At 45.9% G+C, this 27,920-nt stretch overlaps 1 protein-coding gene across 2 annotated transcripts in view; it reads left to right on the plus strand.

The window, feature by feature from the left end:
* MBD5 (methyl-CpG binding domain protein 5) overlaps window positions 1-27,920 on the plus strand; it is a 91,828-nt gene that overhangs the window by 13,701 nt on the left and 50,207 nt on the right. For both annotated transcript variants that reach the window (XM_050339648.1, XM_050339647.1), the window contains exon 2: window positions 22,767-22,864. The gene's annotated coding sequence lies outside the window, so the exon portion shown is untranslated. The remainder of the gene's footprint in view (window positions 1-22,766; window positions 22,865-27,920) is intronic.

Consider the following 27,920-nt stretch of genomic DNA (forward strand, 5'->3'; position numbering starts at 1 on the left):
AAAACCAAAGCTTTAAACTAACCAAAAATACTGGGAATAATATTCTGGTTCCTTGTCCACCTCTGAGTTCACAGTTAAAACAGTACAGTAAAACAAAAATTGATGGAAAATTGTGACCTTGGAGAAATTCCATGAAGGATCCAGAATAGTGACCTTTTTTTGCACTGAGACTTCCACTGGATTTATATATTCCACAGCTTTTCCAGCACAGATAAAAGGAACCAGATCAATGATATAATTTGCCAATTTAGACCTTGGCTGCTATTTTTAAGTAAGTGATATCTAATATTTGGTAGGGGCGTGGGAGCGTCTTCTGAAGGAACATTTGTCCTCTGACCACTTGGGATTACAAGGCCAGAATAAATATGGGAGAGCAGACAGAATTTATAAAATACCAGTCTGAGCAGAACAGAAGGGTTGGGGGTTCTTTTCTTTGGCCTTTTTTGTTCTTTTTGTTCTTTTTTTATCTCCTAACTTGAAAAATACCCCCCCAGTTCTTCCCCACCCCCAGCCGAAGGAATAAATGACCCAAGAATTCGGCTGAACTCGGACCCCAAGAGAAGCAGAAAAGGTGAAAAGCCACAGGCAGGGAGGGAAGAGGAGGAGGAGGAGGGTCATAAAGGATTTGTTGTGTGGTGCCCAGGTTGTTAACGCTGTTAATGATTGAGCTGTTTATGGGGGATTACAAAGGGTTAGGAAACGACTCTGCTCAGGAATTCCACCGCATCCCAGGGACAGGGACAAAAGTTTGGCAGGATGCTGGGCTGGCACTGGCATTCTCCAGCAGGGAGTTGTGGAGGAGCCCAAACACAAGTGGCTGCAGGGTCCTGCTCCTCTCACCTCAGCCCAGCTGAGCTCCTGGGACACCAGTAACTGTCTGGAACTGTTGAGTTACCCCAGCGTGGCAGAGTTACAAGGAGTGTGGAAGTTTACAGAAATATGCAGCAATACTTGCTAGACCTGTAGGTCGGGTTTGGGGGTTGGGCACTTTTGGGTTCTCTTTTCTAGAGGGGGTTTTAATAAATGCAGACTTCCTAAAAAAAATCAACTGATAGGTGCAGGTTTGTTGCTTGTGCTCGCTGTGGGTCCATCTGGGTTGTTCCAGGGATCAGGGAAATTGGTTTTACTGGGGGAGTTTTACCGATCCCTTTGCAGTTCAGGGATGTAACTTGTTCCTTCTGAGGTCCCACAGAAGGGTAATGTCATGGTTTATAAACTGGAAGTCACTTCCCCTGTTACAGCACATCGTAATCAGGTTTCCAGCAGCTCTGGCTGCTGCTCCTCTGGCTGTGTTTTGGGGCTCCCTGAGGGATTTTTGGGTGGTGGGCTCGGGGAGGGCTCACAGGGGTGCTGGGACTGGCTCTACGTTGTGTTTTGCTGCTCCAGTCTGCAGTCACCCTGCTCTGCTCACAAACCTTTCAGGCACAATCTGATCACAGGGTCTATATTTAGAAATCAAGGAGGAACCTTTCAAACTCCCCTCGGTGGAGATGGGAAGGGGAGGAACAGCCACACTTGTCATTTCCCTCTGGAAGAGGCTTCTCCGTTGCTGGAAACATTTCTGGTTGTTGCTCAGTGGTTTGATCAGCCTGTAATTGTGTTTTCTGTAAAAAAAAAAGGCATGTTTTTGGTGTTCCTCCCTAAGTCAGAGACTTGTCATAGTTCTGTTACTCTCAATAGTTCTTGGGCACCTTGTTGTGGTGGTTACAGATCCTGTGGACTGGTGGTTCTTCCAGGTAGTGAAAAACGGTGAAAATGCCCCATTTTCAGCACTGGGAGATTGAGGGAACACCGAGCAGATGGAAAAGCTGGAGCATCTTGGCCACTGTATTTCAACGTCTCAAATTCCACCCCCTGTTTGCGCTGAAAATCGTTGATCCCAACTGCGTGTCCGTCGGACACGGTTTGGTTTCACCTCTTGCTGACACGAAGTCGGGGGCAAAACTCCTCTGTGAGGAAAGCCAGTGGTGTATTCCAGATGGGAATTCGGAATATATCATGGGAGCAGCATTTACATTAATGAGCAGAATCCATCAGCTGCCAGTCAGGCTGGCTTTGGCTGTGGGGTTGTGCTCACTGGGGCTGACCTGGGTACGGTAACTCAAGTGTTGGCTGCTCTCTGGAGCAGCAGTTCCAGCTCACTCCTGCTGTGAAGGGGAGCAGCCGCTTCCAAGGAAGCTCCTGGTCCTTGGAGGTTGTTCCTGCAGCAAACTGTGACAGTATTTGGTGTGCAGGCTCCCTGCTCTTGGCATGTTACCCACTGGCTGCTTCGGAATGTAACGTGAAATACAATAAATACAGGGTGTAAGATATAGTCTGTTCGGGATAAATGTCGGGTTTTTGTTGTTTCTCTCACCAGTTGTTCAAAAATGGATGTAAAATGTTGCATTAAACCTTGGCAGGGATCAGTGTGTAAGTTTAGGTTCACCTGTGAGCAGGATTTCGGACAAATATCCCTAATTACCTTCCCCCAGAAATCTGCTTCTCAAAAGCTGTGAATCTTCGCAGCTGTTGTGGCCTGTGGGCAGAGGGGGCTGTGGCCGTGCCTGAGTTCTCTCTGGGGCGGTCCAGGGGATCACTGAGGAATATTTCATGGTGCAGTTGTGTCCTGCAATAGTCACAGTATCCATCCTCATGAATAATTTGTACTCTTTCTGAAGTGCCCTCCTTCAGAGCCTGCTCTGTCAGCGCCGAGCGCAGGGAAACCTCACGTGGCAGACGTGGCTTTAGGAGGATGAGCAGCTCACTGGGAGGCTCTGGACCTGGAAGAACGTGCTGGAGTTGTGTGTGTCCAGGATAATGCTCCCTGGGTCACCCAAAACACCTCCCAGGCTCCGGTGCTGGAGCTGCAGAGCGCCTGGATTTGTCCCAGTGTGGAGGAGATGAGTGATACTATCACGTTTTCTGCTTTATGTGGATATTTGCAGACAGCAGTTACTCATCTCTGCCTTTTTCTCTTACAATTCAGGAAGTTTTCCTGGCATTTCAGTAGCTTGTCTCAGTTTGGATTTATCCCTTCTAAAACCAGGGCAAAAGAAACCTGAGGGGGAAGTTTTCTTAAACCAGGCTGTACGTACAGAATGATGGCTGGGTTCAAAAAACAGTTTGAAAAAATTCCTGTTCAGATACAGCAAAATAATCATGTAGGGGTTATAACTGGAAGAAAGTTGCTGTGGCTTGTTTAAGAAACTCCAGAAGAGAATGAAAGTCTGCCTTTAGGTTAGAGCTGGAATCCCAAGGAGCAGGATGGAGGTTGTCCAGCCCTCACTGGTGTTCACTGCCCAGGATGCAGGTTTGTGTTGTTCCCTTTAGGAGGCTCCGAAGGGCTCTCGGTGTCTGCAGTTCAGGTACCTGTGGAAGGTTTGGGCTGTTGCAGTCAGAGGAGGAAATGGGTTCTTCTGGCTCGTGCTGGCTGTAAATTCAGAGCTAAGGCAGGATTAGCTTGCCTGTGTCAGCCAGGCCTGGCAGAGGTGAAGGAGAAGAGCACCTGCACCTTGGGAGTCCTGGAACTGCAGACTGGGAAATTGAGGAACAGAGAAGCCCAGAGAAGCTGTGGCTGCCCCTGGATCCCTGGAAGTGTCCAAGGCCAGGTTGGACAGGGCTTGGAGCAGCCTGGGCTGGTGGAAGGTGTCCCTGCCCGTGGCAGGGGGTGGGACTGGATGAGCTTTTAGATCCCTCCCAGTCCAAACCATTCCCTGACTTTATGCTGTGGGTGCTGCACAGGATCCTGTGGGGTGGCTGTGACCTGGACAGGTGTCCCAGGCTGTGATCCAGCCACCTCCCCCCTGCCTTTCCCCAGGAAACCCTGGATGCAAACCTGGCACAGAGTTGTTGAGGATGGTGCAGAACTTCACCTGTAACCCCTTCACCAGTCACAAACCCAACAAATCCATGTTGCTGCCTGACAAAATGCATTTGGATCCTCCCAGACCTTTCAGTTCCCAGTGGTGTGTTCAGTGCTCTGTTACACCCAGATAGGAATTTGTCATCAAACTCCAGCTGCTTGGGAAGGAAACAGACGCTGTGGATGTACCTGGGAGATGAGTTTGTAAACCCAGGGAAGTTTTGTGCCAGAACCTTTCTGAAAATGAAGGTGTGGCGGCAGGTTTTTATTACCTGGTGTGTCTGCTCCTTAACCACAGCCATACTATTAATTAAAAACTAAAAAAAAGAGTTCCTTGGTATCGTTTGTGGGCCCTCAGAGAGCTGGAAACATGGGCACAGACTTTGGTAAACACAGCTGAGGTGGAGGCACCTGAGCAGGGTTCTTGGAGTGATGTCTCTTGTGGACCCACCTGCCCCTTTTGAGGTTTCCCATGACAGAAGAAGTAACCTGGGAGAGATTAATCCCAAACAACTGACAGTGTTTCCAGGAGGAGCAAAGTTTGCATTTTAACTTCCCTTGTATGAACTTCAAAGGGAGAAGAGTCCTTCATCCTGCCTTGTTTTTGTTCCCTCTCCTTACTGTTTGACCTTCCTGGCCACACTTTAAGGTGATACTAATCCTTTAAGGAAAGGGCTGGAGCAGTTTGGCGTTCCTGGGGGTTTGTTGGGACACGATCCATCTGTGGGAGATGGCAGCTACGGGATCACCGCTGGGAATGGGAGAGCAGAGCAGAACAGAGCTGCCAGTCGCTTCCTGCTTTTCCATGGGAAGCAGGGACACGTCTCCAAAGGGAGTGGGAAGAGAAAGCCCTACCACGAGCCTTCAGGAGAAGGATCTGTTGTCAGCTGAGGGCTCAGGAGAAACCTGCTGGAAAGGTGTGTCTGCACAAACCCACCTCTGCTCTGCTCCCAGGGGGACTCCACGTCCTTCCTGGTCATCCACTGGGAGAGGAGACACCAGCAGGGACCCGGCTGAGGGCCTGCAGGTGTGAGAGCAGCAGATCTGGGGACACTGGGAGTGACTGGGGGACACAGAGCAGCAGAGCTGCGGCAGGACAGGCCGGGACACGCCGGAGACACTCGCTCTGCGCTGCCTCTTCGTGCTGTGTGTGTGCCCAGAGAGGGAAACTGGGTCACCTCTGCCTGTGTGTGTGTCAGAATTCCACCCTGGAACTCCTGAGGGGGGATTTCCTCGCCCCTCCTTCTCCTCCTCCCCGCCCACCGCAAGGGAAGGAGGGCACACGGGAATCCTGTGTTTGGGCAGAGGAAAAGGCTTTTTGCTGCTTCGGTAACAGGAGGAGTTTTGTTGCTGTGATTGTTCCTGGGCTCAGCAAGTCCGAGGAACAGCGAGTTCCCTGGGTTTGGGAACTGGGAATGAGCGTGGCTGGGTTTGTTCATTAAATATTTAATGACAGCCTGTCAGTGATGCCATCACCTGAGCACAGGTGGACGCGTCTGAAAGCCTGAGCTGTCCTGCTTTATAGGGGCAGGATCCTTGTATGCCTCGTATCCCTGCCTGGACTGCTCCTCCACGCCATTCCCAAGCCTGGGAATGCATCTCTCGTGTCCAGCCCACAGTAATTCCAAGCTTCCTAAAAAGAAGAAACATTTCTAGTCCAAAATAACTTAGGTTTAGCTCGAGTCCATTCATGTTCACGGTGGCAAACATCCAAACATCCTTCTTTTTGCCTGCTTCCTTTCCCACCCTCCAGACTTCTCCTCGAGGAAAATAAACTTCCAGTTCCAGCTCAAATGCATTTTACTGCCCTGAGTCTCAAAGGGGGCGAGTGGGAAGGGAAGGACCCGCAGGTGAAAATCAGAATTTCGCAGCTAATTCCGTCCCGTTCGGGGACGTTCAGATGCCCTTATTTGTATTTTTGGTTTCAGATATACAGACTGATGGGTTCTTATCCTGCTAAAGCCGCTTCCCAGGGGCAGTGTCAGAGCAGGGGTGGTTGATATCCACACAGGGGTTTTTGTGGGTGTGGGTAGTTCCTGTTTGCCATCATTTGTCAGCCCCGCCACCAGCCCAAACTTTGCTTTTAGCTGATGCAGCCCAGCTGGATTATTGCTATTTTGCACACTAATGTTTGTGTTTAGGGGGGGTTTATCAGTCCCTGCTAACACCGAGGCAGTGGGAATTATATAATAATGATTAAGGAATGTTTGTTTTTTTTTTCCCTTCGGTTGCTTTGTTTTCCAGCGTTGGTTCCGGATCAGGCCTTACAGAGATCAGATTTATTTCTGCATTTCACTAGAGAGGGAAAAAAAAAATAAATATATGGCTTAAAAATGGGTTTCTGGGAGAAGAAAGAGAAAGAAGCAATTTATACGAATGCAATAAATAAATAAATAACTCTGGGGGAGGGGAAAAGAAGGAAAAAAAAAAAGGCATGTGAGTGCAATCCTGCAGGAAACATGAGACAGCAGAAATAGCAGCCCTGGCAGAAAGACTTGACAGAGCTTCCTCCTCCTCCTCCTCCTCCTCCCCCCTGAAGTGAAATCCCGATTAATAACGGGGGCACTTGGTGACCTCAAACCACTGCTGAGCTCCAGGAGGGTTCCTTTGCCTGGCAGACAACAATTCCAGATAAACATCAGCAAGAGGAGCTGGAGCTGAGCAGGCACAGCCCTCACATCCCACGTTCAGTCCCTTTGCCGGCATCGCGCGCGATTCGTGTCCGTGGATTCCCGGGGTGTGCCGGGAGAGGAGTCCCTCTGGGAATATCGAGAAGGGGGAATCTCGCCTCTTTCCTGAGTGTTTAACTGGGCATTGTGTGAATGGTGCTTTGTAGGACAACAGTAATATTATAAACAAGTGAGTTGTGTGGCGATGCCAGGGCTGGAAAGGTAAACGAATGGGAGGGGGGAGTGGAGATGAGCAGAATTCCAACACCACTTTATTCCCTCTTGTTAAACACAACCCCATCCGGGCAGGAGCACCTCTTGGCTTGAGAGGCTCAGTTTTGAACTCTTTAGGTGTCAGAAAGAACCTCTGAAATGTGTGCCAGTGTTTCCAGGAATACAGGCAGAGTCGGAGCTGCTGCTTCAGAACTCCCTGAGTGGAAAAGCAACAGCAGGAAAAAAACCTGTAACGTGATTCTTTGTTTTTTGGGTTTTTTAATCTTCAGGGAACATGAAAATTAAGACAAACATCTCCGTTTTTATCCTGTTTGGGAAAATCTGTGAGCAGGGATAGAAGCTTCACTTCTGAGTATCCTTAGCTTGTTATGCTTTGTGATTATTTTGTTACAGCTTCGGAGCAGCTCATTTGGGTTTTTATCTTCTGTGCTATTTGGGGGGTTGTTGTGGTTTTTTTAATTATTTCGAAGCTGTGTCTGTTTCTGCATCCTCAGAGTGACTTAAATCAGAGAAAAATATGTCATTTTCCAAGGGGCAGCTGAGAGAGATTAAATAACTTGCTCGAGTCAGAGTTGGGATTAGGAATGCGGAGTGCCCGAAAACCAGATTATGTTATTTCTGTCCTGAATTAGAGACCAATAAAAGAGGTCTCAGAAGGTGCCGTGGTGCGTCCTCCTGGATTTATCATGCCTGGATAATAAATAGGAGCTCGTGGATTAACGCAGTGGGAATGTTGAGGTGGATTTAGGAGGCAGCAGGGCTTACACCCGTGTGGGTTTGGGGTTTATCCCGTGTTCCAGTCAGGGATAAAATGGACTCAGCACCTTGTGCTGAAAGGACAAATGAGGATTGAGGCTGATTAAGGGGAGGGGGAGTTTTTGGTGCTGTTCCTTAGGTAGAACCTGGGCTTGATGCCACTTTAAGGTATCAGGCAGTTAATTAAGCACGGTAATGACGGACGTCACTGGGTTCGTGAGACAAATTAACAGCAAAAAAAATCATAAGGAAAACTTCTACTACTCTTTGGCACTTTTATACTGCAAGTAGAGCAAGGAAAGACAGTTCAGGAGAGTTTCTTAATTACTGGTATCTAGATATAAGGAAAATTAAGAAAAATACTCTTCCTTATATATATATATATATAACATATATATTCTGTATGTTACATATAACACACAGAATATGTTCTTCTTGATTGTCACTGTGTAAATAATATCAGGTATCAACACAGCTTAAAAAATACTCTCCAAACAAGGTTATTTAGCATCTCTGGGAGTTAATGCTTGAGTGAATCCTGTTGTTTTGGTGCTTAGGGTGCTGAATTGCTGATGGATTTGGTTGTAACATCTTTTAAGTGTTGGTCTCTGCTGAGTAAGAGTAAGTTTGTGGATAAGTAGAACTCGGCTGAAAAGATGAGGATGTGAAATCAGCAGTCTCAAAATACAGGCTGGTCTGAAAAATTGCCCCCCAAATCCCATTACTTTTGGGACAGGTGGAGAATTTGGTGATTTTTATGATGGGCTTTGTCAGGAGGGTGAAGGGGGGGCAGGTGAGGAGGTTTGGTGTGCACAGATCTGTGCCTGCCCTGGGGAGCAGTGCCAGTTGTTACCTTGCAGGGCTAATAAAACACATCTGTTCTTTAAAAAGGGGGGAAAAAACACCACATTTTTCTGCCCTTTCTTCAAGTCTTCAGAGTCAACTCATCCCTTACAAATACTTTTCATTTGGTGTTTCCTCTTCTGTCCAGGTATCTGTTCTGCATTCTTTTCCTGGTGTGAGAACAGCTTCTTTACCAAAAAAAAAAAAGAAACTTTATCCTCAGAATGTGAAGTGTTGGTGCCTCACCTGGGAGGCAATGGATCCCTGACACATCTCCAGGACTTTTTAGGAACAGCGGACCCTTTGGAGAAGGACAGAAATTCTTTCTCTGTGGTTTTTTCTTGGCTGCAGACAGGTTTTTTGGTGTGTGTGTGTGTGGGGGGAGGTTGTGGTGCCTTCTGATGTCCCAATGGGCAAGAGGAGCGGGGTTTAGGGATGTTGGAGGCTTTTTGAAAATGCCTTCTGGACTTTTTCTTCCGTATTAGAGTCAGAGAATCGGGATAATTTTGGAAAAACCCTCCAGAATCATCAAGTCCAGCACTGCCAAGGCTACCACTGACCATGTCCCCAAGTGCCACATCCACAGGGCTTTGAAATCCCCTCAGGAATAGGGAATCCAACTCTTCCCTGGGCAGCTGTGCCAGGGCTGGACAGCCCTTTCCAGGGAGGAATTGTCCCCAATATCCAATTAAACCTCCCCTGACACAGCTGGAGGCTGTTCCCTTTCCTCCTGTCCCTTGTTCCCTGGGAGCAGAGCCTGACCTCCCCCAGCTCCATCCTCCTGTCAGGAATTGCAGGAAAGCCAGAAGGTCCCACACAGCTTTTAAATCCCTCCAGGGATGTGACTCCACCCAGGAAACCTGCTCAGTGCAGATATTTGTCCCTAATTCCCGGTCTGAACTTCCCTAGGGTTGCCACAACCCCCGTGTTGGAGTGGACCCTGCTGAGGGATGGGATGTTTTCTGACCTCCCAGCCCTTTCCCTCAGCACATCATTGACAGGGAATGGGGGTCTGGGACCATTTTCCCATGTTTCTGTGGCTGACTGGAAAAAGGAGGAGGTGTGCTGGGAGCAGTCTGGGCAAACAAAACCAGTGTGGGAGAAGGCTGGGGGATTGTGAGGGGTTGTTGGGATGCCAGGGGAGTTCCAGGGCTCAGCCCTGTTCCCAGCGCTGTCACTGCCTTCCCTGTGCTCCTGGACTGATCCCACTCCCCTGCATCTGCACCTGGAAAAGTGACTGATGGCAGGGGGGCAACCTGACTGCTCTGGGAGCCGAAATGTGGCAGAAAGGGCAGGAGCTCATCCCGGGTGAACTCGTGGAATGATTTCCTGCCGTAATTCCGTGGGTGCTGCTGGAGTTCATCATCGCAGGCATCGGAAACGTCACGGGAGAAACCTCCTGTTGGATTTTGTAATTAGAGAAGTGGCAGCTCTGTGATTTGTGTGGGGTTTGCTGGGGTGGGTTGTTTCAGGATAAAGGAAGATGATGCTCAGGGACATGTGTGGTGCTTTGCTGGGAGGGGAACGGGTGGGATTTGTCCTCCAGCTCTGGGTAACTTTGCGAAGAGGAGGTTGTCTGAATCGTGGAGTCATTGTAGAATCATGGGATGGTTTGGGTTGGAAGGGATACTGAGGATTAGCCTGTTCTGCCCCCAGGCCACAGGCAGGGACACCTTCCACTAGCCCAGGGTGCTCCAAGCCCTGTCCAGCCTGGCCTTGGACACTTCCAGGGATCCAGGAGCAGCCACAGGCAGCTTCTCTGCCCAACCTGTGCCAGGGCCTGCCCACCCTCCCAGCCAGCAATTCCTTCCCACTATCCCATCTCTCCCTGCCCTCTGGCAGTGGGAAGCCATTCCCTGTGTCCTGTCCCTCCATGCCTTGTCCCCAGTCCCTCTCCAGCTCTCCTGGACCCCTTTAGGCCCTGCAAGGGGCTCTCAGGTGTCCCTGGATCCTTCTCTTCTCCAGGGGAACCCCCCCAGCTGATATTGGTTCTCCCAGGGCTGGAGGCCTCAGGGCATCTCCACGTCCCCCCTCTGTATCCGCTATCCCGGGAGGAGCCGGGAGAAGGAAGCAGGAGCTGTGGGAAGGAAGCAGGAGCTGTGGGAAGGAAGCAGGAGCTGTGAGAAGGAAGCAGGAGCACCCCCACCTTGGGGCCGTTCCTCCCATCCCGGCAGAGCTCCGTGCCCCCCATTCCCGGCTCTCCCGTGGCAGGTGGCCCTGGCTGGGGTTAATCCCAGGCTGGCCCAGCATGTGCCGGCCGCTCCTGCCTTCTGGCCCCGGGGCGGGAGCCCTTTGGAGCGGCCCCGGCGGGAGCAGATGGGAGCAGAAAAGGCCGGGCCCGCTCCATTCAGGGAACATATGGTTTGGAGGGATGCTCGGGATGCAGCCCGGGATGGCAGGCAGGGATTAAAGGCAGGGCTGGAGCTTTCACTGCCATCCCTGCAAAGGGACAGCAGTGACCACAGGACCCAGCCCTGCCCGGCACTGACCCACCCTAACACGGAGCTAAATGTCCACTAAAGTGTAATTTATTAAATATACTCATATGGCAGATGTAAATCTATAACATATTTAATTCTGTTTTGGTTTATTTAATTCTTAAATTCTTAATATAATATAAATATAATATATAGTATATATTAAATATCTGTAGTATATAATATATATTATTGTGTATAATATATATGATATATATTATACATCATATAATATATATATGTATAAGTATCTATTAAAAGTATATTTATATTATATTAAGAGTTTAAGAATTAAATAAGATTAAATAAAAGTGACTGACTCGCCCAGACATCCGTGTTTGAGAATATAGAGGGAAATGTCCATTTAAACTTACTTTAATTTGTTAAATATACTTATATATATAATATATATTTTTATATTTAAATATATACTTATGTATATTTAAAGTGCATCTATACATTATATGTAGTATATAGAGATACTATTTATACTATATATAAAATATAGGTACTATATAGTGTATATATAAAATATAAATATGTATTATATATATTTAAATATGTTTCTATTATATTAAGTGTTTAAGAATTAAATAGGGTTAAATAAAAGTGACTGACCAGCCCAGACATCTGACGGCTCTTTCCGTATTCCAGAGCCCATCTTTTGGAGTCAAGCGGGATTAGGGTGTTCAGGGATTTGGAGGGATGTGTTGGTGCAGGGCAGGGAGAGCGCCCCTGGAAGTTTGCACAGTTTCTGAGTGGCTTTTGAAAGCAGGATTTGTCCTCCAGGAGGATGGAAGGAAGGTTTTGCTGCTCACAGATTGATTGCCGAGTCCCAAATGTTTGCTGAGAAGGAATCCGCGCGTTTGGTCGGTGGCAAAAAATAATGAATTAAATCGAGAATTCTTGTGCAGCCAAAGCGTTTTCAGATGAGGTTTTTTTTAATTCTGTAATTTAATAAGCTCTAGAAGCCTGTGTTGGGACATTCCTGGTGTTGGGCTGTGGATATAATGATATAAATTAGAGTATTTTGACGTTTGCAAGTGTGAGAGGTTGGGTTTCCATGAGTGCATTCACTGAAGTACGTAAAGCATTTAAGTAAGTCCATCTGCATTGGCTTCAGATTGGCCTCCTCTCTCCTTTCATATTTCCCTCCACAAGTAAATGGATGCAGTGGGAGATTCCTGGTGGGGAGATCCTTCAGGAATTCTCCTGCAAACAAGGGGGAGTTGCTGATTATTCCCGTCAGTCTTGATTTTCTTTTTTTTTTTGGTGGGAATCCTCAGGTTTTTCAAACCAGCTCTGGACTCTTTAGGTCATTGGGAAGTCCTCAGATTGGCCTTTCTTGCACGAAACTGTGGGTGCTGAATACTGGGAGAGGGGATCCATGTGTTTGTGGAATTGCAGCCCGCGGGATTCGCTGGTGCCGTCGGAGGGTTCCGAGTGGGAGGTGCCAATCCGGGCCTGTGCAGCAGAATTTTGCCATCCCACGTGCCATTCCTGGGCTGACTGCACGTTAGCAAAAGGCTTTGCTGCGCAGTTCCGGGATTCTCTGATGTAATTTTCATGGAATGGCACTTTGGGGACGTGGCTCCCTTTGAACAGCACTGGAAAGGCAGCGGAAGCTGCGCTTTGTCACCTCCTGAAGTTGTTCTCAAAAGGCTCTCCCGGCCCTCCACATGCGATGGTTTTTCCACGGGGGTTTGTCCCTGGAGCTCCTGCTTTGAAATTCTCCGAGTTCATTGGAAGAACAATTCCATTTTTAAGGTGGTTTCAGCAGCTTTTTAGCAGCTGATGAGTGACTGCTCCATGCCCTGGATTTCGGGAATGTTTGTCTTTTTTCCTGGTGTTTCTCTCCTGTCACGCGTGTTCCCACAGCCTTTTATGAAACCCCCTCAGTCATTTTGGTGCTGCAGCTCCTTCTCATTGAAAAGCCCATTTTTAAGCCTCTAACAGATAAGACCAACAAATAGATATTGTTTTCATATCTATTAATCTGCTTCCTTAGTTACTTCTTATTTATTTCTTATTTAAGTTCAAGCCCAAACTTACAATGTTTGTATATTTTAAACAACTCTTAAGTTACATCATCACTCAAAATCCTAAAGAAAGCACTTATCAGTCCACCTAATTACCCTAAAAGTTGTAACAAACAATTTCTTGGTCACCTCTCTGTTTTGTGGGCTCTAATTTTTCTGTGTACACAAGAACTCCCCTTAGTCTTCACTATTCACATGGATTTTAAACCCTCAGGAAAATCCAGTTTCTTTTCCCAGGTGCAGCAGCAGTTTGTGACTTCTTAACCGAATTGTCAGATACTCCTAAAAGGGGGATCCTGGAAGTATTAATCAAATTTAAAGTAGTCCCTGAGGGATCTGAACTCTGTGTTGACTTGTCTCTGTTGGTTGTGTTTTGGGGTTGGGGTTTTTTTTCCCCTCTTCTAACGTGGAAAAAACTGTGGGAGCTGTATTTTCGGTTTGTGGGGTTGTTGTTGATGGGAAATAAGGACATGATGAGGAGAACTGGCATCAACAGAGAGGATACAAGGGTGAATGTGGATGGGGTTTAATTTGGGGCATGAGAGGGTGAAGACATTCCAGGAGCCCAGAAAGCTGCTGCCTTTCCGAGGGAATCCGAGGGCAGGGACACCTCCCACTAGCCCAGGGTGCTCCAAGCCCCGTCCAACCTGGCCTTGGACACTTCCAGGGATCCAGGGGCAGCCACAGCTTCTCTGCCCAACCTATGCCAGGGCCTCCCCACCCTCCCAGCCAGCAATTTCTTCCCAATATCCCATCTGTCATCTCCTAATTGTTATTTTGGTTGATGAAACTCTTAAGATGGATGAGACCAAGTGTGGGAACTCCAGATTCCCGTTTTGGTTGCAATCAAACAAATGAAAGACAGGATGGGACAGGACAAGCCACTGTCCTTGAGACATTCAGGAAGTTGCTGGTGGAAAGGGCTGGGGAAGAAGCTGAGGAGAGGGATTCAGGGATTCTGGAGTGGGATCAGTGCTGGTGGTGCAGGAGGGGGCAGGTGAGAGCACCCAGGGATTCACATCGTGGAGCTATTTTAGGCTCCGTTATTCTCCGTGGGGAATTCCCATTCAGCTGAGGATTCATTCTTGTGAAACAGCTCCCTGAAGCTTTGTGATACAGTTTTATATTAGAAACCAGTGAAACTGTAGAAAATACTCCAGGAATCACCCATCTCATCAGGGCTTTTAAAAATAAATGAGTGTACTGCAGACAGGGGAACGACAAGGTAGAATGAAGTGAACGCAGGAGCAGCTTTACCTTCTGAGCACAGAAACCCAAAGATGATGATGGTTAAATGATAACATTAATTACAGTAAATGTTAGAAAAGAAATCCATAGAACCTGTGCCTTTTCCTCCCAGAAAACAGTGACTCAACAACAAACTGTAACCTCGGCTGCCTGAGAGGACCCAGCTTGGAAAAATATTTCCTCCTGTTTCAAAGGAAAACAGCAAATCTCACTGAGGCATTAACACTTGCTGGCAGTTATCTCTTGCTCCTGCAGAATTCAGAGCATCCCAGGCCTTGACAACCAAGGAATGAAAAGTTATGGGACAAGAAAATCCAGGTTTCAATCTTCCCCCTGCTGAGCTGGCAGCAGGCACTGCAGATTGTTTGCGTGCACTGAGCAGGGGAAGGAGCAGGGAGACGTCTACACGGAGCTGCTGCTTGGGTTTAAGGAGATTTATTCAGCTTTCCCCCTCATGTGGAGTCGTTTTGCATGTTTAGGTTTCGTTTCTGCAGGAAATGGGGCTTGTTCTCTGTCTGGAAGATGAACAGGAGATGGGTCTGCTGGGGTCCAGCCCGAGACCGTGGAGAAGTTAATTCAGAAATTCAGAATTCAGTAAATTCAGAAATCCTGTTTCACTTTCTGATGGATCGTAAAGTTGCGTTCACTCTGTGTAAATGATCTTCCCTCAGTCTGAAACATCGGATTTCTTGGGTTTGAGTGGCCAGGATTGTCTGTTAAACATAGAGACACTTAGACAGGTTGATCCCCTATAAAACGATATCATTCTATATTTACTTTGCACAGCAAAAACATTTAAAATTATGTAAGATTTAAGAGTTTGGGGTTGGGATTTTTGTCCTGACGATGTTACTAGTGGGGAATTTCATATTTGATTGTTTAGTGTGTATTTTCCTGGTTGATTATAACGTGTATTTTTGTGTGTATTTGCTGTAGACAGGTTACCCCAAATCAGAGCATCATCAGGAAATCCCTGCCCTCTCCCAATTTTAGAGCCAAAGGCTCGTGGCACACCCCACAAATATCAGATTTTAGGGGCTCGATGCAATGCCCTGAAAGGGCTGGAAGTGGCTGGCTGACTTCTGGCTGTGTCTGCACGGACACTCCAAGGGATTCCAGCCCCAGGATTTAATATTCCCACTGGAATTGGGCTTTGCCTTATTTATCAAAGGCACCCGGACGTGCCTTTGTCTGGAAGAAGGGTGAGGAGAGGGAAGGAGGTTTACCAGCCTCTGTGTGCCTAAGACTGTAAACAGGGGAGAAAAACAGGGAAGTGCTTGTGCCTGGAGTGAGGAATGGAGAAGGAGAAGGTTCAGGCTGAATGTCATGGAATGTCGAGGGGTTTTAGGTGACTCTTCCAAGGAAAGCAAAGAAAAAACTGTTTCAGGGCAAAAGCCCTTTTTTTTTTTGGTGGGTTTTTTTCCTTGCTTTTTTGTTTTTTTTTCCTGTTTCTTTCCTTCATCTTCACCACTCAATGTCAAAACACCTCATCTGGGGGTATGAAAGAATGGATTACATTTTTGAGGTGTGAATGTGAATCCTCAGCATCCTCAGGATGAGGCTGGAATTGCCAAGCTAGAGGGTTCAGAGAATCCCAGGATACTTTGGGATGGGAGCATCCAAAAATCACCCAGTTTCAACCCCTTCCCACCAGCCCAGGGTGCTCCAACCTGGCCTTGGATGCTTCCAGGGATCCAGGGGCAGCCACAGCTTCTCTGCCCAACCTGTGCCAGGGCCTGCCCACCCTCCCAGCCAGCAATTCCTTATCCATAGCAAAGAATTCCACTATATGTAATTTTCTATAGTAAAGAATTCTACTTACAGCAAGGAACTCTTTTTTTTTTTGTAGTCAGGAACTCCTTTCTTTCCCTGACTTCAGTGGGACTTGGTAGGAGTGGAGCCATCAGGGTGGTTGGGGATTTAGTTTTAGAGATGCTGAAAAAAGTGAGGGTAAAAACTGGGCTGAAGTGGGTCGAGACAGAAGGGGGGAAGGTGGAAAGAAATTCAGCTTTCATACAAGTATTTTGCTTTTTTTTGTTTGTTTTTTTTCCTGCCTATAAACACCATTGCTTTATTTACCGCCAGCAGGGCCTAGATGGCTGTTCCACCAGCGCTGTGGGCTGTTTAATTTGAGATTTTACCTTCTAAAAGGCCAAGAGCTGGGGGTGTATTTATGGTCTCTTGTTCCCCAGCGAAAGAAACAACCCAAATTTCAACCTCTAAATGGGTTAAGTAGCTGACAGTCTGGAACAATATCATTATTTTGACTTTCTGAGCTCTGGGAAGCTTTTGATGTCTTTCCTTGAAAACTTCCCGGATTATCTGCAGTGGCAGAACATTCTCCTGTATTGGAATTGCTTTGATGGGGGGTTAAACTGGTCATTTAAACTGGCCAGGAAAAGGATACTTGGCCCTTTTCCCCAGAGTGGCTGGAGAGATTCCTGCCCACTTCTCCTCTCCCAGTTCATCCCTTCTCCATGTGGTTCTCTCCCTTTTTAGTGGAGATTAAACAGATTTTTGTGTGTTTTTATTGCGAGGGGAGAAGGTGGTGTAGCTGGAATCTGGAAAATCACCTCCAGTAGGTTTGGTCTGGGGAGGATTTTGTTTGTTTTGTTTGTGCCTTGGCGTTTTTCTTTTTCCCACGGGCACATTTCCTATCCCAAATAACCCCGGGAAACTCAGCAATAATCTGGGAAAACCTGAAGTGCTTCTAAGAAACTTTGCAGCTCTGTGGCTGAAGATGAAAAAATTGTTTCTAAAGTGGTTTGAATTTATCATTTCCCATTCTCACATTCACCAATGTCAGAGTGAGCTTGGGGTGGTTTTCCTTCTTCCCCCTTTCGTGTCCTGGATTTGGGATCTGTCACTGCCAGCCTGGCAGTGGAGTGTGGAACCTGGCTGGGATTGGAGAGCAGCATGACCTCAGACCTATTTGCTCCCTATTTAAACAGGGGGGTGTTGGGAGATTTTGTCCAAAAAGATCACGAACATCACAAACACAAAGTTTCACAAATATCCAGAGGTATGGAAACCTCTCCTTAAGTTTTAATGCCCAGTTTTTCCCTCGGGCTCAGGTGCTGCCCCAGAGGGGGTTTTATGACACTGCAGGCACTCCCCATTCCTCACTCCTGGAGAGCAGCCTGCCTTATCCATGAATTCCAGAAACTTCATTTAAAAGGCAAAAACCTACCAAGAATTTCTTTTTTTTTGACGTGCCCAAACCCCCCTGCTTTTCCAGGAGGCAGGGTGGTGAATGGTTGGGGAACAAAATTTCGTTATTTTATTATTTAACTTTTATTCACCGAGGAAGGAATGCAGGCACAGCTTCAAATAAATCTGCTGTTAAGGAATTATTATCCCATTATTATGGGATTTAAGGAGTGCTCAGAAGTTCCTGGGAGCGATTTGGGGGCTGCACATGCAGCTGGAAAGGGAGGTAAATTCCTGGTGTTGGTAACACAAGCACCTCACAGGGTGTCTCTGTGCTCAGTTGGATTTGGTTTGGCCAGAAAGGAAGTTTTGGAGGATTATATTCCCCATTCCTGGTGGAATCCCATCAGGATTTGATATCTGTGCACAGGCTTGTTTTAAAAGTGTTGTTGTTATTGTGGCAGGGCTGTAAATGTTATGTTAATGGAGATATAAACATTAAACATGAGCCATACTTTGAGCTTAAGCATTCCTTGGAAAATGAGGATGAAGGGAAAGGAGGTAGAGAATGGAGAAGTGGGATACAGGCATTAAAAACATCTTAATCTTCCCTAAAATCTTTGACTGGATTTCAGCGTGGTGCTGAACATGCACTGCTATATAAAGAAATATTCCTCCCTTAAATCCTGTGGGATCTGGGGGCACTTAGGAATTAATTTGTTTCCAGGAGTTCCATCAGAAGAGAAATCATTTGTAAAACTGCAGGTGTTAAAATACAGACAAAAAAAAAAAAAAACCAAAACCAAAAACCCAAACCCTTCTTGGGCTGGGAAATCAGACACAGTTATGGGTTGAATGTTGAAATTAAAATGCAGAAAAGGCCCCTGAAAACCTCTCAGTTATTATGCTCAGATTTCAGGGCAACACTTTGCCCAGACTTTTCCTGCTTTCTTTCCTTAAAAAATAAATAAGAGGGTTGTGATTTCATGGAAATATCCGTACAGTTCTGCTTCCAGTGACACCGAGGCTCGTTCCTTAAACATAAATAAAGTGAAATAAATTCCAGTGGCTGGGAGGACAGGGAATAGTGCAGGCCCAGGGCAGCCCCCAAAACCAGGCAGAAACTGCTGGAAATGTGGTATAAAACCGTGCACTTGGTGCTGAATAATTATCATTCAGCTCAAAGGATGGACAAAGTGCTCTTGAATGGGAACTGCCATAAGATCAGCCAATTAATGCAATTTTTCTGTTGCATTGGATTGCCCTTTTTCTGCTCTTTGAAGGCAGAAAATAAACTGGATGTATGTGAAGAGATGCTTTTTTTTTTTTCCCTTTGGCTGTGTAATCATGGATTGATACTTCCATAAATTCCCTGCGCTGTGAGCTTGGAAATGTTTCTAGAGGAATTCTGGAGGAGAAGAACATTTCCTCAAACAGCTGGGGCATTTTCTCTGTTTCAAAAGGGATGTAAAATATCCCTCTTTTTTCTCCCAAACAATGTGGTGGAGGGGAGGGAGCATTCCCGAGCCTCCCGCTCGCTCCCAGCTCCTCCCGAGCTGACAGTTGACAGGGAATTCTGTGTTCCCTTTCCAAGTGTGTCACTGCCACTCCAGGATCGCGGGAGGTCACGCAGGATGCCCCTGTGTGCGGCTGTGCCAGGGCAGGAGGGGACTCTGTCACCTCCACGGGGCTCGGGGGAGGGAATTCCCGCCGGAGAGCGTATTTTGGGATGTTTGGGTGTAGCGCAGAGCGTTTTCTTTTCACGTGGAAGAATCGAAAAAGGTCCAAATCGTCCTTTTTTGGTGGTGTTTTTTCCTTATTGAGTTTGCTGATGCATCCCTGGAAGGCTGAGGGGCGTGTGTGAGTGGTCACTGGGTGGTTGTTTTAATGAATGGGGATTCAGAGAGGACCTGGGCAAAACGGGAGTAAATCTCATTTACTCTGGCAGCGCTTGCTTGACTACAAAGAAAGTTTATATTTAGTAAACTCACTTGCCCTGACCTACTTTGTGGGGATGATGATTTTCTCAGCGTGGCTCGGGGTTTGCTGTTCCCCTGCTCCGTGTCTGTGAATGGAGGAGGATCCCTCCCAGCTCTCCTCCTGCTCTTCCTGTTGGTGGTTAACTTAGTCCATGGAATCCCTTCCCAAAATCCTTACAAATAATGAATATATATATATTTATATAGTTTAGACTTAAATATGAATATATATAGGGGCAAGTGTCTGGTACAAAAACTGCCCTTCCCCAGCAAACCATTAAATAGTAAAATTAGTGATTAATTCGTGGTTTAATTTAAAATATCTTCTTTTTTTTTTCTCTGGTGTTAATTGGGAAACTCGGCTATATTGCTGTCAATAAATGGTAAATACCAGCTAAAAAAGCAGGATGAAATTCCTTCTCGGGACAGCCTTGGAGAAGCCTCATCTGTCAGGAGAGCTCATTAGTTCTTGCTCGCTCGTCTCTGACAAAAACAGCACAGCACAGACCTGCTTTATTTATTTCTCACTTTAAACTATTAATTTAAAAGAAACATTGAGGCTGCCTTTTCTGCATTATTGTGGAACACAAAAAAAAAAAAAAGAAAACACGTGGGTTGTTTTTTTTCCCCCTCATGATTCTTTCCCAGTGGTGGCCTTTGCAGCTGAGCTGAATCATCATCTGAAATCAGGGAATTCAGCCTTGCTGGGGGTGGTTTGTGCAGGGATCCTTCCTGGTTTTCCACACCTTGGGTTGTGGAGGGGAAAACCTGGAAAACAGAGACCTCAGCAGTGTTTCAAATCTCCTGCTCCTTTACCTTTGCCCCTAAGGAAGCAAAATGAGGAGCCCCTCTCAGAAATTCGGGATGTTTTCTGTGTGCATTTATCTTGGTGTGACTGAGTGTTTTTTCCCCTCAAAAACAAGGGAAAAAAAAACAAACTTAGCACCCACAAGCATCAAAAATAATGTCCAAAAGCAATTTATTGTCTGTCTTTATTGATGGTTTTTTGAGCATTTGGATAATCACTGTCACGTGTTCGGATTGTTGGAGTTATATGGAATATCTAGGAAGTTTCCTGTCTCAGGAGGGGCTGAGTTACTGTATCTAAATAAATGCTTTTGTCCCCAGTCCAGGAAGGGATTTGAAAAAAAAAAAAAAAAAGAGAAAAGGAATCAAACCAGATTCTTCCATTTGAGCAGAGACATATGTTTGGTGGGCTGGCACCAGACTGGGATCCTGGAGAACCAACTCCTGGGGCTCTGGGATGTTTAGAGGATCAACACCCAGAGTGAGGTGCTGGAGAACATGAGGGGGGTCAGTGGCTGGACTCGATGGGCTCAGGGGTCTGTCCGTGAGATCTGGAGCACAGGGAGCTGCTCCTGGGGATGGAGCAGGAGCTCAGCAGGGTGTGAGCAATCCAGGGAGCTCCTGGAATGTGCTGGGGATGATTTCCTTCTCCAGGGAGAGGGGCTGTGCTGGACCTGGGTCTGAGCAGCACCGAGGGGCTGGGGGGGTGGGAAGGGGCTCAAGGGCTGTGAAAAAGAAAAGGCTCCAGGGAGACCTGAGAGCCCCTTCCAGGGCATGAAGGGGCTCCAGGAGAGCTGGAGAGGGACTGGGGACAAGGCATGGAGGGACAGGACACAGGGAATGGCTTTCCATGGCTGTCCCAAAGATGGGATATTGGGAAGGAATTGCTGGCTGGGAGGGTGGGCAGGCCCTGGCACAGGTTGGGCAGAGAAGCTGTGGCTGCCCCTGGATCCCTGGAAGTGTCCAAGGCCAGGTTGGAGCACCCTGGGCCAGTGGAACGTGTTCCTGCCCATGGCAGGGGGTGGGATGGGATGATCTTTGAGGTCCCTTCCAACCCAAACCAGTCTGGGATTCCCTGTAGTTGTGTCTTTTTTTTTGCTTCCGTGTCAAATGGTGCTGAGGAATCTCTGAATAAGGTGATGTGTTTTTAAACAACAAACATTTCAATGTCACTGGTAAATTCCCATTAATTGAAGATGAGATCACAGTGACTCCTCCTGGTTGTTGGGATGATGGTCAGGAAATCATATGAAGCAAAATTAGTGGAACACTTGGGTGCCATTGAGCAAAAGCACCAGGTCCCATAAAATTCCAAAGATTCCCTTGAAACGTGTGGTTTAACACAGAAGGAACTTCTTCCCAGAGCCCTTTGAGGAGGCTGAGAGGTTTTGAGAACAAAATTAATGACACCCTTACAATTATTGCAGTTGTCGTGTGTGAGAGAGCAGTGATTAAACCCCATCACAAATAACATCTGCAGCGGGAGCAGAGTTTAAATATCTGCATTTTTGGTCGTGCGGTTCACAGAAGGAAGGAAAACGTCATCTATTGACACAAAAGGCAACGTGAGAATGATTTACTTGCCAGCCAAAAAAAAAAAAAAGAAAAAAGGAAAAGAAAATTGCGATGTTTTCAGTGGCACTTAAAAAATCTGGGGAGAATTGGGTCTGATTCAGCTTGTTGAGAAAATGGGATGTTGGGTTTGAAGGGCAGTTGATGGCAAACTTCGCTGAATGACATGTGCAAAGGTGCTTTTAAGGAGAACAAGTCGCAGATTTGAACCACCTTGGAGACCCTGAACATGTTGAGGAGGAGCTGTTTGAAAAGGCATCATGAAATGTTTCATTCCTTTCCCTGTGATTGCTCCATGGGATGTTTTCCCTTTAGAAAGACATTTTTTTTTTACTCCAGGTCTCACTGCATCTTCAGTTGAAGCTTCTGTGCTGAACTAATTCAAGAAACCTGGGGTTGGCTCTCACAGAACTCTCTGGGTTGGGAAAGCCCTCCGGGATCACTGAGGGCCTGATGGCCACCTGGTCACCAGCCCAGAGCACTGAGGGCCACGTCCAGTCGTGTCTTGGACCTTTAATTCACCAACTTCTGTCTATAGATGGGGTTGTTTGGTGATCTCCAGCACCAGCAGAACTTGCTGTTCCCCTCCTGTCTCACAGAGACTTCTGTGAATTCCAGCTGCTCCAGGAGCCTTCCACTATTAGAAACTCTTTATTCTGTTCCTCTCCTGCCCCTCAACCCCATCTTGGACCTCATCTGAAAATTCCTCATCACTTCCAGCTGCTCCACAGCAGCTTTTTGGTGCTTTCATTGGGTCCCTTTGGAGCTGGAATTTTCCCCCCTGCTAATCCATCAGCTCCCAGCTTGGCAAACCCTGGGGTGCAGTGGACATCCAGTGTCTGCTCTGGATTCATTGTTTGGGCATAATAACAGTGAAATCCTCCAGTTTGGTGTATTTATTAAATCTGCTAATGCAGAGTAATTATGGTGGGCCTCCAAGAGTTAAAAACCTTCCTGTGCTGTGGCTCTGGTGCTTGGCTGTTTATTTTTAACAGCAGCCCCTAAATTCACGTCTTGCTTGAAAAGCACAATTTTACTTTGTGCCTTTTTTAATACATAAATGAATGAAAAAAGTAAATAAATATTTTAAACCCCAGTCTAGTGGCATTAAACCTGGTTTAAGTCCTGCTCTTGGTGTCGCTCTCCAGATCCTCGTTGGCGATGGTGGTCGCTGAGGGCGTCAGTATTGAAGATTATCTCATTTACAGACAAGATCTTTGAAATCTGGTCCCTTCAGGCAGCAAAGGTAAGGAATATAATCGAGATTGCACCTTTTTCTAGAAGTAAAAAGTTAGTTTTTGGCCTCAAAAACAACCAGACTCAAACAGCAACTGAATGTTAGGGGCCTGGCTCTGCACTGCCAACGTTTAACCTCTTTTTTAGTAAGTTTATTTATCCTGCTAATGTGAAAAATAAGCTGCATGGAGGGAGCTCAGTTTCTTTTCCATACAAAAATATGAGTCATTAACTTCTTTTTTTTTTTTTTTCCCCTCCCTGCATTTAATGGTTTTTCCTTATTCTTCCTTCTTTCTCACGAGTTTTTTTGACCTGCAGATGAGTTGCAATATCCATGTGTGTGTGTGTGATAACAGGCCCAGCACCACCTGGTGTGGTAAAACCCGGAGAGCAGCTGAGGAGAAGGCCAAAAATTAGGTGGAAAAGAAACAGAAAGTAAAATAGGGGGTCAATCTCCCGAAAATTCCTGCAGAATTTGAGACAAATTGACTGTTAAATGAAAAAGGAAGGCACGAATCTGATGCTTCTCATGCTGCTTGTGGAAGCTTTATCATATATACCTTTATAATATATGTATATATTATATATATAACCTTTATTTTGCTTGTCCTGCAGGTCTTACTAATATATATATATATATATATTTATAGTACATATATAATACATATATTATATATATAGAATCTTTATTTTGCTTGTTCTGCAGATCTTACTAATATATATATCTTTATAGTATATGTATAACATATTTTGTATAGAATCTTTATTTTGCTTGCTCTGCAGATCTTTCTAGTATATATCTTTATAATACATATGTAATACATGTATTATATATAAATTTTATTTTACATGTCCTGCAGATCTTTCTATATCTTTATAATACATATATTTAATACATACATATTATCTTTATTTTGCTCCTTCTGCAGATGTTTGTAATATATATCTTTATAACACATACATAATACATATATTATATATAATCTTTATTTTGCTTGTTCTGCAGATCTTTGTGCTCTATATCTTTATAACACATATATAATATATATATATTCTTTATTTTTCGAACAACATGACTGGAGGATTCTTGGAAGTGCTTTGTTAGCCCAGACAAATTAAGTGTCTCATTTATGTAGCGTTTATAAATGAAGAAAAAAAAAATCAAGGCAGTTCTCTTGACATTTCGTTTTCTCTTTGTTTTGGGGAGTTTTTTTGACCTCCAGAAGGAAGATTTTTACATTTGAGAGACAAACAGTGCAGAGCTGGGCGAGGTTATTTCTCTTTCTGCCATGCTGAGGGGTTTGGGTTTGTTTTGTTGTTACAGTTCCCTTCAAAGGACAGACCTTCCCATATGTTTCTATTTGTTCTAAGATGGGAACCTACAACATTTGGTAAAGGAAAACCAAATGCTTTGGGGGGAATAATCATCGAAGTTGGCGTTGGGGTTAAGAAGAAACATTCTTTACTGGGGCAGGGAGAGTATTTCTGTGTGGAAGGTTTGTGTTTCACTGGGTATTTCCTCAAAGCGTCCTCAGGATGCTTCTGTGGAATCCAAGGAAACATTCAGTTCACATTCTGGGCATCTCAGCTTGTGTTTTCTCCTTGTTTTTTTACCGGCACTAAAACACTCCCATCTGGGGAGGAGCGAGCAGACCCTGTTTCTGTCCCCTTGGATCTATTTTTAAGAGCTTTTGGTCTTTAGTCCGTCAGTGTGTTTGCAATCTGGTCCTTCCAAGCCTGGGTGACCCTGGTTCACCCACCTGGCCCTTGTGCTTCATCTTGAGTTCGAGGATAACATCCCATTTTCCTCCTTGAATTAAATAGATGGCATTTAATCGGTGATATCCTGTCTTCCGCTGTTCACTTTGTGGTTCCAGATCTTCTGGGCTGCAAAATGTTCGGGCCTCGCTCTGCAGATGGAATTAAGAATGTGCCTTTTGGCTTTGTTGTACCTTTCAGCAGCAGGTTTTGGGGAATCACGGAATGGTTTGGGTAGGAAAGGGCCTTCAAGATGATCCAATTCCGTCTCAGGGGCAAGGACACCTCCCACTAACCCAGGGTGCTCCAACCTGGCCTGGGACACTTCCAGGGATCCAGGGGCAGCCACAGCTTCTCTGGGAAAGGCAGACAAGGAGCAGGGCCTGTTCCATCATTTTCCCATCTCCAGGCCAGATCCTCAGACTGTTTTTCCTGAATTATCATTTAAACCCAAGGAGCCCAATTGCCTTTTGTGATGTTTTCCTGAGAACAGTCAATTTTCTGTCTCTCTCTGTCTCCTTTTCATATGAAAGGGTTGGGGTTGTGTGAAATCCCGAGGGAATTTCTCTAAAGCAGGATATAAATGAATTCTACCTTCAGATATTTAATGAAAGGAGACCTACTTAATTCCAAAGTTTCTTCCACAGAAATTATTTAAAGGGTTTTGGGGAAGAAAAAAAAAAAAAGATATTCCTATAAAGACTCTTTCATCTTCCTATAAGATATATCCTATAAGATATTCCTATAGGATATTCCTAGCTCTTCAATACCACTGTTTTTAGGTGCATTTCAGAGCCAAATGTTGAGATTATATATTAAATATGATAGATTTGATAGGTCTGAGCAGAAAATCTCGTGCCATTCTGCCGAGTTTTTGCACAGAGCAAGAAGTTTGTTTTCCATGGGCCCCGTTTCTCTCCCAGCTTCTGAAACACTTCATTCCTTGTGCTCCTAATTCTTGTTTGGAAGTTTGATCCTTTTCCCAGTGTGAACATTTCTTTTGGTTCAGGTACATATCTTTTTTTGTTTGGTTGGTTTTTTTTCTCCCCCCTCTTTAATTTTCTTTTTATCCCCAGCCCAATTTAAGCAGTTGAGTGGCAGCGAGTGACATTTGCAGGGGACAGATTCTGCAGGGAAATGAGCAGGTGACAGGGGAATAATGGCACTCTGGAACTGTCTGACACGTGGGTGTTCCGACTGGAGGATCCTCTTTGTGCTGCAGGAAGTTCTCATGGAGCAGCTTTTGAGTTTGTATTGTATTCTCAGAGCACAGAATTCAATCTATACCCATCACACGTGTGCTGCAGGTGGGGTCCTTTACACCCTTTCCAACACCAGCCTGGCTTAGGATTCCATCTGAAGTGTCGAAAAAAACCCTCACTGATCTGTTCTGTCAAAATTATGTGCGTGTCAAATGCCTTTAATATTTATTACTTTGATTGTGATCCTGGGAAAACAATCATTGGGAGCTGGGGATGGGAGAGAAAAGCACTTTGTTGCTACAAAGGGGCACTTAAAAAGCACATTGCAGAGCCATTCTTCTTGGAAAACTGCAAAACTTGGGTCTTCCACCTGAGGCAGGGGATCAAATCCCTGATTTGGGTGATGCTACTTATAAAAAAAAAAAAAAAAGCCACATTGCCACTATTTAGGTAATTTTGCCACCTGTCCTGGATAATATTAAGGCTGGGGCACCCTGGTACCTTTACCTGCAGTCCTGTCAAAACCAGCTGGTTTTCGGTGTGTTCTTCTAGAAAGGGCTGAGAAGATTTCAAACTGAGCCACTGCTGCTCCTCTGCCTTTCACCTTGGAGCTCTGTTCCAACTTTAACCAATCTGTGATCTGCAAGGACTGGAATATTTTCCTTGTGTTTGTCCCTATTAAATCCTCCGTACCCATATTTTTGCTTCTTTTAGTGCAATATTCTTCTCCCCTCCTGTTGCTGCACAGGTGCTTTACGCATTTTCTTGCACTGCTTGCAGAAATGAGAGATTATCCCCATTGGGAAGGGTTTGTGGAAGGCATTTGTGTGGGAATCACCTCCCAGAGAGGTCCTCTGAGTGAAAATGGATGTACAATGTGCTCAGTTTGTGGCTGCACCAGTGATGGGCCTGTAGAGCTTCATCCCCTGAATTACTGAGGGAAGCAGTGAGGGTGTTAAACAGAGATAAAATAAGTGGATATAATAATGAATCAAAATAATAAATAGAGAATAAATAAATGGTTAAACCCAAAATTCTGAGGGAGGGGAAAGCAGGATTGGTGTGTGCACTCCAGGCAGGGACTTGGGCAGGATCCCTCGTTGTCCTTTCCCATTCTGGATCGACTCTGGAGGAGCAGCACAGGCCAAGAGGGATTTGGGGGTTCAGGTCAGGGGGATTACATGTGGGGCTGGAAGGAAAGAAGGGTCTGACTTCCTCCTCCAGCACCAATCCCTAAATCCAGAAGTAAGGATATGAGAAGCCGAGTTCAACCCCTCAGCTTTGGGAAGGAGAGCTGGCTGGAAGTGGGATGAAGGGATTGAGGCAAGGAGCCCTGTTCAGCTGCAGCTGCTGCATCCCAGAGATGGGAAAAGCTTTTCAGTTCCACTCCCAAATCACTGGAGTGATTGAAGTGTGTTCTGTCCCTGCATTCCTGGACAGGCACCTCGTTCCGAGCCACCTGACCTTCCTTCTGCTCCTGACACATTCAGGGAATTTTGCAGCGTGTTTGGCGAGAGGAGCTCTGGGCTGGAGACTCCACATCCCTTAAATTGCTTCTTGTCTGCCCTTGAGCTGATCAGGTGTTTTGTCCCATCCAAAACCTGCTCATTGGAGGCATAAGGGACACTGTCAGAATTCTGAAACCACCCCTGTTGCTCATTCCCTCGATTCTTTTGCTCTGCTAAAAGGTAAAAAAATACAGATTCTGGAGGATTGAAGATGTTTCTAACGAGGTTTTCTTGGTGAGGTTTCCTAGAGAAAATAAACATGGGTTGTTTTTTAATGGATTTTTTTAATCACAGTCCTCTGCAGGAACCAAACTGTCTCCTCAGCTGTTGCTGTTTGGGTGGTTCACCAGTCCAGATGTGGCTTTGGAGGACTGGGGAGCCCTTAATTGGCTCTGCTAATTGCTCTGAGCTGTGTTGGTGCCCATGGCTCACTGGGAGAAGGGTTGCATCCCGTGGGAAATCCTGTTTGGATGTTTCACTGGAGAGGTGGACACTGGCATGGCAAGGCCAGTGATTCCCAGTGCTCCAAGTCTCAGATTATCACAGAATCAGGGAATGGTTTGGGTTGGAAGAGGCCTTAAAGCTCATCCAGTCCTTC

The sequence above is a fragment of the Myiozetetes cayanensis genome, unplaced genomic scaffold (assembly GCF_022539395.1).
Source record: "Myiozetetes cayanensis isolate MyiCay16 unplaced genomic scaffold, myiCay2020 scf9, whole genome shotgun sequence".
Taxonomy (NCBI): domain Eukaryota; kingdom Metazoa; phylum Chordata; class Aves; order Passeriformes; family Tyrannidae; genus Myiozetetes; species Myiozetetes cayanensis.